Genomic DNA, 12,469 nt, shown 5'->3' with positions numbered 1-12,469 from the left:
GGTGCAAAAAGCTCTACACCTCTCGTTGGGTGGGTTTTTTCAGAGCACTACAACTGCACCGTTTCTGCGCAGAAACTTGCCAGTATAGATGGGGGCCTCCATGATAGCAGCCACGTAGACCCCAAATCAAACCATATCAGGTTCCTCCCAGTCCCAAAGGACCAGCCACTTACCCTAGATCAACTGATACTCCAGATCTTATGCTAAAGACAGTGTTGGCAGCCAATTCTATAGTAAACTAACTAAAGATTTATTAGCTAAGAAGAAAGAAAGTTATTGAGAGGTTAAATCAGGTAAAATATACGTATAAGTAAATCAGTTTGTAACTCCAAATGGTGGCAGTGATGTAATAAACTGCCAGTTTCTCAGAAGTCTTTCAAGGCTACAAAGAATAACTCAGGGGATCTGTCTTCTCGTTCATTTATTCTGCCCTGTTTGTATTCTAACAGCCCAGAGATGAAGGATCTTTCCTTGAATCCATCTTTTACATCTCCTTTACACAGAAAGCTATCTGACAGTGTGTCTGTACCAATGTGGGTTTTTTTTCTTTGACAGATAGTGAGGAATGCACTTGGAGTCCTCAACCTCGCTCATCAGACTCAATGACCACTTGCTTTGAAATGATCATTTTATCTTATAGGCCATAAGTCCTTCATTAGCCATTTCACAAGATTTTTTTGGATGGGTAATTTAGTTACTGGGTTACTCACAAATGTAAATGTTTGCTGATACATTATAACAGGAGTAGATAAGCGAGAACAATACAAGTAATGACCCATTAGTTTTCATGAAGTTTAAACATCCGAATACACACTTATACATTGACAATCGTTTTGATCTACACTAACACAAGTGAATTGGCCTGTGGCCCTGAACTGATCTGGTTTGCCAGTGTCACATCTTCAGCCCCACTGAGGCAGGCTAGCTGATAGGGTGCTCCCCTGTTTCTTTAGTTGTAATTACTGTTACCTAGCTCAACTGCCGTTTTCTGCATGTGAAAAGCTTCATTTTCAGATCATTTTCACTGACTTATGATTTAAAATAATTTCTAGCTAAATATCCCATAATTCCCCAGTATCATGGGAGTTCACAACAGTTTTACATGATTATATAATCTGCCAGTTTGCTAGAATCGGTAAATTAAATATTTTTACCACTCCATGTATATGTGAACCATATTTGTAATGTACATATTTGCTGAGTAGCAGCCCACATTGCCCACTGTTACATGACTGTGTATTCAGTGATTCTACTGTAAGTAATATACGAGTAGAGTTAGGGTTGTTTTGAGAACCTTTACTCTAATTTTTTTTGGCTTTTATATATTTAAATGATCAGCCTTAATGTATTAAGAGTCTTTTGCATTCAGCTTCCTTGTTTGCTTTTTATGAAAGAAAAACAAAATATATTCCTGGTTGATAATAAATGGTGGTCCCAACAATGCGATTCCCCAGCCTGTGCCTCCCAGGTCACTAGAGGGATTACTTGCTGCAGCAGGCTAAGATGGACTTTCCACGGAATCAAAACTGATGGCTTCTAAGACTTTTGTGCTTTGGATCTGTGTGGCTACTTCCAAATGGATAATGCCCACAATAAGGCGGGATGGAGGGAATAGCTGGTGGATCTGTTTAGTGGTAGATCCATGTGCTGTTCCCAAATCCCTGCTGTGTTGGGGTGTGCAAAGAGCATCTGCAAAGGCTGGCTCAACAGCACCTTATAGATTCATAGATATTTAGGTCAGAAGGGACCATTATGATCATCTAGTCTGACCTCCTGCACAATGCAGACCACAGAATTTCACCCACCACTCCTGCAAAAATCCTCACACCTATATCTGTGCTATTGAAGTCCTCAAATTGTAGTTTAAAGACTTCAAGGAGCAGAGAATCCTCCAGCCAGTGACCCGTGCCTCTTCCAATCTGCCCTGGAGGAAAATTCCTTCCCGACCCCAAAGATGGCGATCAGCTAAACCCTGAGCATACGGACATATGAGAGCTGAGCTCTTGATTTTTTCCAAATTCTGCCCCTGTGCCATGGAACCTGGATCCACTGTAAATACAGAGGACCTGTGCCCGCAGAGAAAAGGGGTGGGATTTGCCCCATAACGAATAGCTTCTGGGCTCTGTAGCAGATAAAAATATTCTCTATTATAAACATAGTGTGGGGGAGGTTTTGGCTTCAGGTTCTGCTGCTGACAAAAATATCAACTTGCAGAACTTGAACCCAAATAGTTTTAAAATGTAGTAGAATAACCACTTAATCATTTTAAATGACTATAAAATAATCAGTTCACAATAGGTGTTTTGCACCAGTGCTAAGCACTGCCAAGAAAATAGTTACCAAAGTAAATCCAATAAATTATCATTCCACTCCCAGGTCTCCCTGTCTCAGTCCTTGAACCTGTCCTTCAGAGAAGTGCTGAAACCTGCTAAGATTTATTTTGAAGACTGTAAATAGCTGTGCATGATCAGGCAGTAAAGAAGTTGTTTACTACTTCTCCCGGAGCACTGAAAACTTGCTTTGAACACACACTAGTATTGTAACTATGATTAAAAACCCTTGCTGCTAGAGGAACTCAAACTTTTGTTTTTTCTTTCCAGGAAGGGTCCATCACTGACACCTAGAGGTCATTTCAAAAGAAAACTCTGTCCTGAGAGAGACAGACTTGGATGGCTAGTGGTTGCTAATAGTAGAGCTGGCCAAATACTGCGAAAAATATTTCCATTAATAGTCTTTTGATCAAACAAATAAGTTTGACTGTGTTGGCAGCCCCTGTTTTTGTGTGCTCTCTATATATCAGCCTAGATGCTTATATAGCCCTCATTACCATAATGTCTGAGCACTTAAATGTTCTAGCCAATGAACTTACTGGCAGGAGTGTTGTGTAAAATGGTAATTTTTTTTTTGCTAATGCTGTAGAATATTTGCAGGAAACAAATTTTGAATTGGTCTTTGGCAGTGTTAACATTTGAAACACAATTCGCAGTCATGCTTATCCAATCAGGGTACAGAAGCATAACAGGTGACTGATGTGCAACTAAAACAGCTGGAATTATGAATGTCTAACAACAAATACCACAAAATCCTTGCAAAGGGGCTACATACCAAGAATAACTTGAAGAAATTATTTGAATAATTTCAAATTGAAAATATGTTCAAGAAAATCCTGATCGGTGTGGACAGAACATGAACAGAAAAAAGACTGAATTATTGGCTATGAATGGCTTGCTCAGCTCTGATCTGGCAATATCAATAACTGCCAAGGCAACAGTGTAAAAGGGAAATTCGTGAGCACATTTTTCCTGCTGACTTGCATCAATAGTAAACTGAAATGGTGTCCTGCAAATTGTCTCTTGGAGACACAGCTCTGACAGATGAGAAGGCAAAGGGGCAGGATCATTAAATTGCTCCCATTTTTCTCACAGCAGAATGCTGTAATTTTTATCATTCGTCGAATGATGTCTTGGCAGTTGTGAACTTTTTAAAGTGAAAATCCAAGAGGAAGGATGCTACAAAATACTTGGAGTGCAGCATCTTATGGATCTTCACATCCTTAGTGGAGTTACACTCAGAGAGCTGATGAGGGATAGAGCATCGAGATAGAGCATCCCCACTTTTTTCATGATTCCCCCCCCCCAAAAAATACTTATGATGTTTGAGGTGGAGCCTAAAAAGAGTGACCTCACTTGGACTGGCTTTGGCAGGAGACTTATCGCAGGTCGCTCTCCCCAAAGAGTGAAAATAGTTCATTAATGCCCACGTGTGAGGCACTGGCAAGAAAAGGGGGCTGGGAATGTATGTGAAGAGTAGATTGAAACTGCTTACGTGCTTGGCTCGCCACACCTATACCATGGTGTCAACTGCCTCCCTTTCCTCTTCTCTAGTGGCTCATATGGATCCCTGGGAGGAGTAATGGGAAGAAATTAAGGAAAAGAAAACCTTGGGACGGGGGGGCAGAGAAATCGGGGTGTGGAATATTCTCTGAACAGGTGTGATGGAAACACCATTACTTAGGCTGCTTAAAACTGGACTGGACAAACCACTGGAGAATAAACTATAGGGAATGACTTTGCAAGGGCAGGAGGATAGATTTAAAGTCCTAAATAGGTAGAATACCCAGCCACACTAGCAAAACTACCACCTAATATACTTATCTAAAGTTTTGATAGGAAAAGCCAGATTTTTAAAAGCTTACATGGATGCAAATTCCAATATATGCCCCTTTTTGGGTGCAAGTTTGCAAATAGACACAAATAGGATTTGCAAAGGGGCATGCAGAGAATATGCACAGCAGAGGATGGGCCTGTGCATAGACAGACAGGCATGCAGAGCCCAGGATATCTAAAAAATTGCCTGAAGCTCTGGGATGAAGACCACAGTCAACAACTCTGCTCTTCTGGCACAATGGAACTTTCAATAATAAGGGTAAAGCTTGTCTGTGGTGGGAAGCTGAACTTTCTCTGGGGGTGGTCCAAGACTGTGGAATGAACTCTCCCAGGAACTAAAGGCCATCACAATCCTCTCCACCTTCCTCTCCACGTGCAAGACCCATTTCTTTGACCTTTCCTTCTCTAATAGAAACACATAGCAACAGGTATAAAAATAGTAGTTGTGGGACAGTGAAGCAGGAAAGGGTTTGGGGAGGTGCCCAGGAGCAAACAGCATGGTGTACCTGAGACAGATGAGGGAGAGAGAACCGTCACAAACACCAGTGGAATGAGCCAAACAGCTGCTGTCCAATGGCCTTGCATCATGCCATGGAGGCTAATTTTAAGAAGAAATCTGCTCCAAGGTTTGGAATGTTAGTATTAGTCCTGAGGGTGATGGATCAGTGGGCAGCAGCTGGGCGAGGCAGTCAAAGCTGTGCTCAGCTGTAAAAGATACCACTACAGGAGGAGAGGCTGTGGAGAAAGGCTTGTAACAGAGAGTTGAAATGGATGCAAGTACATGCAGGATCTTCTGTTGTACCCGGTGCATATCTCCTCTGCCCCATGCTCCCCTGGCGTACCCATCCTTCTTCTCCCCCCTCTACTCGGCCTCAGTTTTCCCAGGCTGGAAAACACAAACATTGGCAATATTCACTCACTGGCTGAAGATAGTCAGATTTTTATAAACCAAAATCTTGGGGTTTAAAGCAAAAGTTAGTTCTGTTTTGTTAATAAAATAACATGTGGTATGTGTTTTGCTTTAATGGTCATTTTGCTAGACTCAGAGATAAAAATCTTAACAATTTTTTTTTCATTTTTATATATTCTGGAAGACTTCAGTAAGCCTCTCTTACTAATATAAACCTGTATATACTAGATAAAAATCTATCAAGACCACCAAGAAATGGTTCCCCTAACAGAATGTATTGCAAACTGATTATGTATTAATGTATACAAATGACAAATCTAAAACACAATGTCAAAAAGCAAGAAAATGTAATCAAGAATTTATTATTCTCCCATTACTATTCAGCTGGGAAAATAGCTGCTCTACTTTAAGAGAATTAAAAAAAAAAAAAAAAATCCCACACACCCAAATCTGGCTTTCTAAGTGAGTGCCGCTAAAATTACTGGTAAAATAATACTTAAATATATAACAATACCAGAAGTGCACTGTAATTTATCTAAATATGTTTTCTGCTTCTGCATTTAAATATGGTTTATTATAAAAGCTTATTGTCGTGTGTGTGCCTGCCTGCCTGTCTGCTTGCCTTCCTTGCTGGTCCATTTTACAGACAGCATAAGAGTCCAATACATTTCAAAACTTTGCACTTTGTTCTCTTTTGTATATTTTAGCTCGTATTGTAAATATGGACCATCATATATTTCTCAGCCCTACCCCCACCATAACTAGCAGTTGTAGCAATGTAACAAAGGTTTGATAAAACTTTAAGTGCTTCTGAGCCTCTGTACTCAGACATTCTGGGTCAGCCTAGAGAGGCCATACAAGGGGCTTCATGTTACATGCTCCCATAACACTGCAATGTGGTTCACTGATAGAATAGCTGTACAAGAGGGCTTGTGAACACTGGAGAGCGTCTCAGTACTGACCCTATATAGGCCAGCATTGAGGGTGGCTGAGGGATTAGGTTATAGTGAAGATTGAATCAGTCTTAACTAGTTGCGTTTCATTCTTTGAGCAATCCTAGTGATATTTATCAGTCAATTATTCATCTGCTCTCAGGTGGGGATCTACCGGGATCCATTCTGTCACATGCACCCTACCCCTGGTCCAGAATAGCCGTTAGGAAGTTAGTGAGGAAGTATGGGCTGTGATAGCTTCAGCATAACAATGACACTGAAATCTATACTGCTGTCTCTGCTGATGTTGCTGGTGCAGTAGAATTGCGTACGCTGTGCCACACAGAGCTTGGAACATGAATGAGGTCATGCCTGCTGAGACCCAACCCAGATGGGAGGAACCACTGGAACAAATGTCAGGTTATATTGGCGCTGGGCTTTGCCTGCTGCATATTGCTAAGTCGCAGTCTGAGGAGTTTATTGAATGCCAAACTGCTTCTGGCTATCCAAAGGGCAACAGATACCAAGATGGCTTTCTAGAGAGACAAGGTGGGTGAGGTAATATCTTTTATTGGACCAACTTCTGTTGGTGAGAGAGACAAACTTTTAAGCTGACACAGAGACCAGAAGCAGAGCTAGTAAGCTTGAAAGCTTGTCTCTCTCGCCAACAGAAGTTGGTCTACTAGAAGATATTATCTCACCCACCTTCTCTGTCTACTATCCTGAGATGGACATAATTATAACAACACAGCATAGAAGATGGCTTTCTAATGGTTGCGTTTAAGAAGAAGGGCACATCCTTTTTTTATTCCCTCAGCTGCAGCCCTTACCCCTGTTAGCTCTGTCTTACCTACCATGCCATTGTCCACATAGGGCATAGTGGACTCAGTCAAATTTAGAAAGCGAGCAAAACTGTTTTTTATATCTATACATACCAAGTCTGAACTTGATGAGGACTCTTGGTATAGCATTGAAATGATCTTTCTGTGTTTTGCACAGTGGCAATCATTCTAGCACCACATACAAAAAGCCATTATAATAGTTATTCTATTTATGGAGAAATGTGTAGCTAAAATGTAGGAAAATTATTGTTCTCCGTATTCTCACTTTTTTACTGAAGAAACAAATCACACAGTAAATTGTCGGATTTGCATGAAATGTTGCATGCACCTAGATTTCAGCATGAACTAGAGAAAAGACATTGTTTTAATTCCATAGCTCTTATAGTTTGATTTCTTTATTAAATTTTCCTATGCATAATTTTTACTTGGTTTCTATTACATTCATGAAACACTCCTGGATATAATTTAACATCTGCAGATTACCATGGCTGGTAATGAAAGACTAATTCATACTGCCCAGAGAGAGTGGGAGAGAAGAAGGTGGGGGAGCATACAGCTTCCTCTGCTGGCAAATGCTGCAAATGCTTGGGGAGATGAATAAGCTGTTGGCACATGCCAATGGATGTGCTCAGGAAAAGAGAAGCTCCCTCCCTGTTCCCTTAGTGGGTATTGAAGCAACTGGCAACCCAGTAGCTGTTCCCCAGCTATTCGATTTGTGTACATCAACCTGTACACTTTTTTTTGCCATCTCCCTTCACTTCTCTCTGAGGCTTAAGGGAGACACATTCCAATGTAGTAGGAAGTGTCCCAGCATAGCAGCAGGTACCCTGCCTATCATCTCTGTGCATGCAGCTCTGCTTTAGAGTGGACATATGATATGGCAGCAAAGAAGTCAATGTCTTTTTGGGATTGCATACATGGAGGCTTTGTGACAGAGGAGGGAAGTAATAGTCCCTGTGTATTTAGCTTTGTTGCAGAGCCCCTGTGGTTTTTTTGTCTTCCTCTGGAGTGTGGGGCACAGGTCACTTGCAGGTTTAAACTAGAGTAAATGGTGGAGTCTCTGTAACCTGAAGTCTTTAAACCATTATTTGAGGACTTCAGTAACTCAGCCAGAGGTTCGGGATCTATTACAGGAGTGGGTGGGTGAGGTTCTGTGGCCTGCAATGTGCAGGAGGTCAGACTATCCGACCATGATGGTCCCTTCTGCCTTAAAGTCTGTGAGTCTATGAACTATATCTGCAATATTACATTCTGGGTATTCTATTACTGACAGATATCTACCAGGGCTGGTTGAAAATTTTCCAACAAAACTGTATTTAATGGAAAATTGGGTTTTCAATAAACAAATTATTTTTGCAATAAGCATCTGCTTTCCGTGTAAAATTTTGATTTTTTTCATCAAAAAAACTGCCTGAAAATTGAAATATTTAAATGTGGAAATGCAGTCATGGTGCCTCATGAGAGCTGTAGTTCATGCTCCCATTATCCTTTATGCGTTGGACTCCTCAGCTAGACTATGTGTCCCATTATGCCCCCTAGCCAGAGACTCCCATGGTCTCAGTGAAGACTCCCAGTGAAGACACCACTTCACTGTTCCAAGATGTAATGCATCGTGAGAGATGTCTGACCAGAGATCCTGGCCTATAAGGAGAGTGTGAGCATAAGGTATCATGACAGTATTTCCATATTGAAAAAATTGGTTTTGGGTCACAATTTTTTGAGACTCAAATTTACACACACACACCCCAAATCAATTTTTGTAGAGAGAGTGTGTGGGGGTGGGGGTGGGGGAATCCACTTTTGACCTGCCATAATATTGACAAATTATGTGCAATTCAGAGAAAAGCAACAAAAATGATCCGGGGGTTAACAGGATTTGGGGAAAAATTTAAAAAATACCTAGGTTGGCTAAGCCAGCAATGAGTTGAGGGGACAAATCTACAAATATTTGAAGGGGTTAAACACTGAGGAGGACAAATTATTTAGTTCCTGATTCAGGAAAGCACTTAAGCATGTACTTAAGTGCTTTCCTGAATAGAGATGCTGTCCTGAATCAGGACCTTGGTGAGGTACACAGAGGTATAGCTAAGAACAATGGGATAAAATAAAGAAGGGGGAAAATTAGACTAAATGTCTAGAAAAGCTACCTGAACAGTCTCCTGATGGAAGTTGTGGAAGCCCCATCCCTTGGGACTTTTAAAACAAGTCTGGCTTAGGCACTACAACTGCAACATCAGGGCAATTCTGCATGATCTAGCTGGTCTTTTTCATCTGTGGTTTCTGTGTCTAGGCTATCAGGACAGCCCTGTCCCAATGCCTTTCTCAGGAAGTGGAGCAAAAAATACCAATTAGATCTAAAGTTGAATTACTTTAGGATAAAAATCCATTTTCAACAATAAGGATGTTACATATATGCAGAGGTGAAAGTAAGCTGGTCTGGTCCGGTACTGGCTTCCCCAGGCGGCAATTTAAAGGGCCTGGGGCTCCCTGCAGCAGCTGGAGCCCCAGACCCTTTACATTGCCACCAGAGCCCCTCTGCTGGAGCCCCCGGGTAACGGAGGCTGCTGGGAGCCCTGGGGCTCCATTGACTATATTTAAAGGGTCTGGGGATCTGCTGCAGTAGTGGTGGCCAGGTGCCCCGGGCCCTTTAAATCGCTGCCTCCGGGGGCTCTGGCAGTGGGGCTCGGGTGGTGATTTAAAGGACCCAGGGCTCCGGCCGCTGTCCCTACTGCCCTGGGCCCTTTAAATCTCCCCCAGCTCTGGCAGCAGGGCTCCGGCTGCGATTTAAAGGGCCTGGGGCTCCACTGTGGTAGCGGCGGCCGGAGCCCCAGGCCCTTTAAATGGCCCCGGAGCCCTGGAGGCCTCCCAGCCACCTCTGCAGCTAGTAGCTCCGGTGGTGATTTAAAGGGCCCGGGGCTTTAAAAGCTCCGCCTCTTCCAGTTGAGGCCCCACCCCCTTCAGGACTCTGGCATACCGGTAAGTCGTTTAAGTTACTTTCACCCCTGCATATATGTAAAATGTGGTGGTTTGGATAACTACCTTTTTATGTGCTGAACTGGTTTTCCTCTGTTGTGTTTAGCAGCACTTTCCTGGACTTCAGAACCTGGCAAACAGAATTTACACACATACTTCACTTTACCCTAAAAGCTTTCACACCAGATACATGATTCTGTATTTCCTCACTGCTGCTTAGGGGATGTTGCATCTTGCTCTAGCCAATGTTTAGTATGCTTAAGGACTGACAAAATAATCTCAAAGTCTAACCATCAGGTGTGCAATCTATTGCGATTAGAGATGTATTGCTTTATAATTTCTGCCACCACTTGGTTTTACCTGCGGGCATAGAGTAAATACCTGTTACCTGTGGATATTTATACCTTTTAAATTCCTGCAAAGATTTCAATCCCAGCTTCAACAGCCCTGCAGAGGTGAAGCTAGCTGCCTCTAAACACCCCTTGCATCTGCTAAAAATTGCAGTTAGCAACCATGTCTGAGTTATTATTTTTTCCTGTATGCAGAGAAAAATTAGAAAATCATTTTAAAAGTAAATCTGATCTGATATTTCCTGCTTTTGATGAAATAATCCTTGTGTGTTTTTTTTGATGGACTATATGGTTGTCTCAGCAAAACCCATCAATCTCAAATAACTTTTCCTTTACTTTTTGATGTTCACTTTTTCAGCCTTTCCCCCTGCACTGGGCAATGAGTTCCTAAGAATTAAGAGGAAGTTTAACAATAGCAGCAGGTGCCTAGATACCACAGTGATGGATATATTAGAAGTTAATAGACAGAAGACCATCATTACTTCAGTGCCTCATTGCACCAAGAAGTATAATGGATCATAGCTATTTAAAATAGGAGATAATTGGAGAGAGATTCACGTGGACCTGTTCTGTACTGAACACACTTCAGGCTTGTCCAGGGATGTTTTTAGTGGTTTAATGAGGCCAGTGTAGCAGCCCCTTGTCCCTACATGCCATTCCCCTGCTGGCAGATGACTCTTGTAACAAGACACAACTGGCGTAATTCTGCTCTGCTCACGATGTCTCTTAAGACGTGGGGGGTGGAGGGAAGGAGTTCAGTGAGCTGGTTGAGCTAGCTCGTTGATTAGAGCCCTGGACTAGGAATCTCAGGAGCTAGCTGCGTTCTAGTTCCAAGTACACCTCTACCCTGATATAACACGAATTCGGATATAATGCGTAAAGCAGCTCTCTGAGGGGCGGGGCTGTGCGCTGCGGCGGGTCCGACACACTGCTCTGAGCGGCGTGTTAAGGGGGCCGGGCCGGGGCTGAGGGCTTGGATAAGGGGCAGAAGGTCTCGGCAGGTGGTCAGGGGACAGGGAGCAGGGGGGGTGGATGGTTCGGAGGCTCTGGGGGCGGGGCAGTCGGGACGGGGAACGGGAGTGTTGGATAGGGCATGGGAGTCCCGGGGGGCCTGTCAGGGGGCGGGGGTGTGGATAGGGGTTGGGGCAGTCAGGGGACAGGGAGCGGGGGAGGTTATGGGGCGGGAAGTGATTATTAATAAACGGAAATGCTCGAGGCCAAAGCAAGTTCGATATAACATAGTTTCATCTATAACGTGGTAAGATTTTTTGGCTCCTGAGGACCGCGTTATATCAGGGTAGAGGTGTATTCCATTGGCTTACTATGAGATGTCCTAAGATAAGTCATGTAACCCTTTTGCCTCAATATCTCCATCTGCCAGGTGGTCATAATACCAACCAGTCCATATTTGAAAGCATTTGAGATTTTTGAAAGCACTATACAAACACAAAGCATTATTATTTCACCCTCTACGTTAAGAAAAAAGGAAGAGAAATGGGCCTCAGTGAGTCAAATTCATCCCTATTGCACTTGTCTAGAGTAACCCCTCTGAAGTCTCTAGATTGAAAACTGAATTTAACCTAGTGTCTCAGGGTCAGTGGATGTATTGCCTTTTTTGCACCCAACATGGGGTTGTGTAACCACATGAAAACAGAAGGCTGTATTCACAGCGTCTCATAGGAAGTGACTCTCAATGCCTGCATGGACTGACTGCTTTCAAAAGTAAGTGAAGATAGCATGGGGAACTTATTAGGATTTATTTGCTGCTAGAATGAGAATTGGCATTATTCAACACATGTCAAGAATACATGCTGAAGATCAAAGCCACCTCTGAACAGCTTGCATGGGGATAGAGGAGTTCTATTTTAAAGTAGAGAAGTAAGAGGGGAGACTTCGCTTTAAAATTTACTGTGAGTTAACAGGGATGGCACCTTTTGGCCATTGTCTGCTAACCTAAGCTGCAAGAAAATGAAATTGAGCAATAAGTAACTGCTGCATGCACTGTATATTTGTCAGTTTAGTGCTCAGTGTCAGCTTGATAAGCTCCTGTATAAATCTTTCCACCACTGAAACACATTTTAATGTACAACCCCTATAGTTTCAGCACATAATCTAGTCATTGTCATCTTCAATGTACAATTTCCAGACAAGCTATAAGCTAGAGTGGAGGTGGGGAACATATTTCCTTTACAAAAAAACATTAATAGAACGTTTTTAAAAATATCAGCAACAAAACTCCCTGAATCTGAAAACTATTCATTCAGGGTTCCAGCACCAAACTTAACTCTTTCCACTG

Source organism: Lepidochelys kempii, chromosome 3 (genome assembly GCF_965140265.1).
Source record: "Lepidochelys kempii isolate rLepKem1 chromosome 3, rLepKem1.hap2, whole genome shotgun sequence".
In the NCBI taxonomy this organism is placed as follows: Eukaryota; Metazoa; Chordata; order Testudines; family Cheloniidae; genus Lepidochelys; species Lepidochelys kempii.
The sequence above is the reverse complement of the archived record's forward strand: the minus strand, read 5'-3'. Positions refer to the sequence as shown.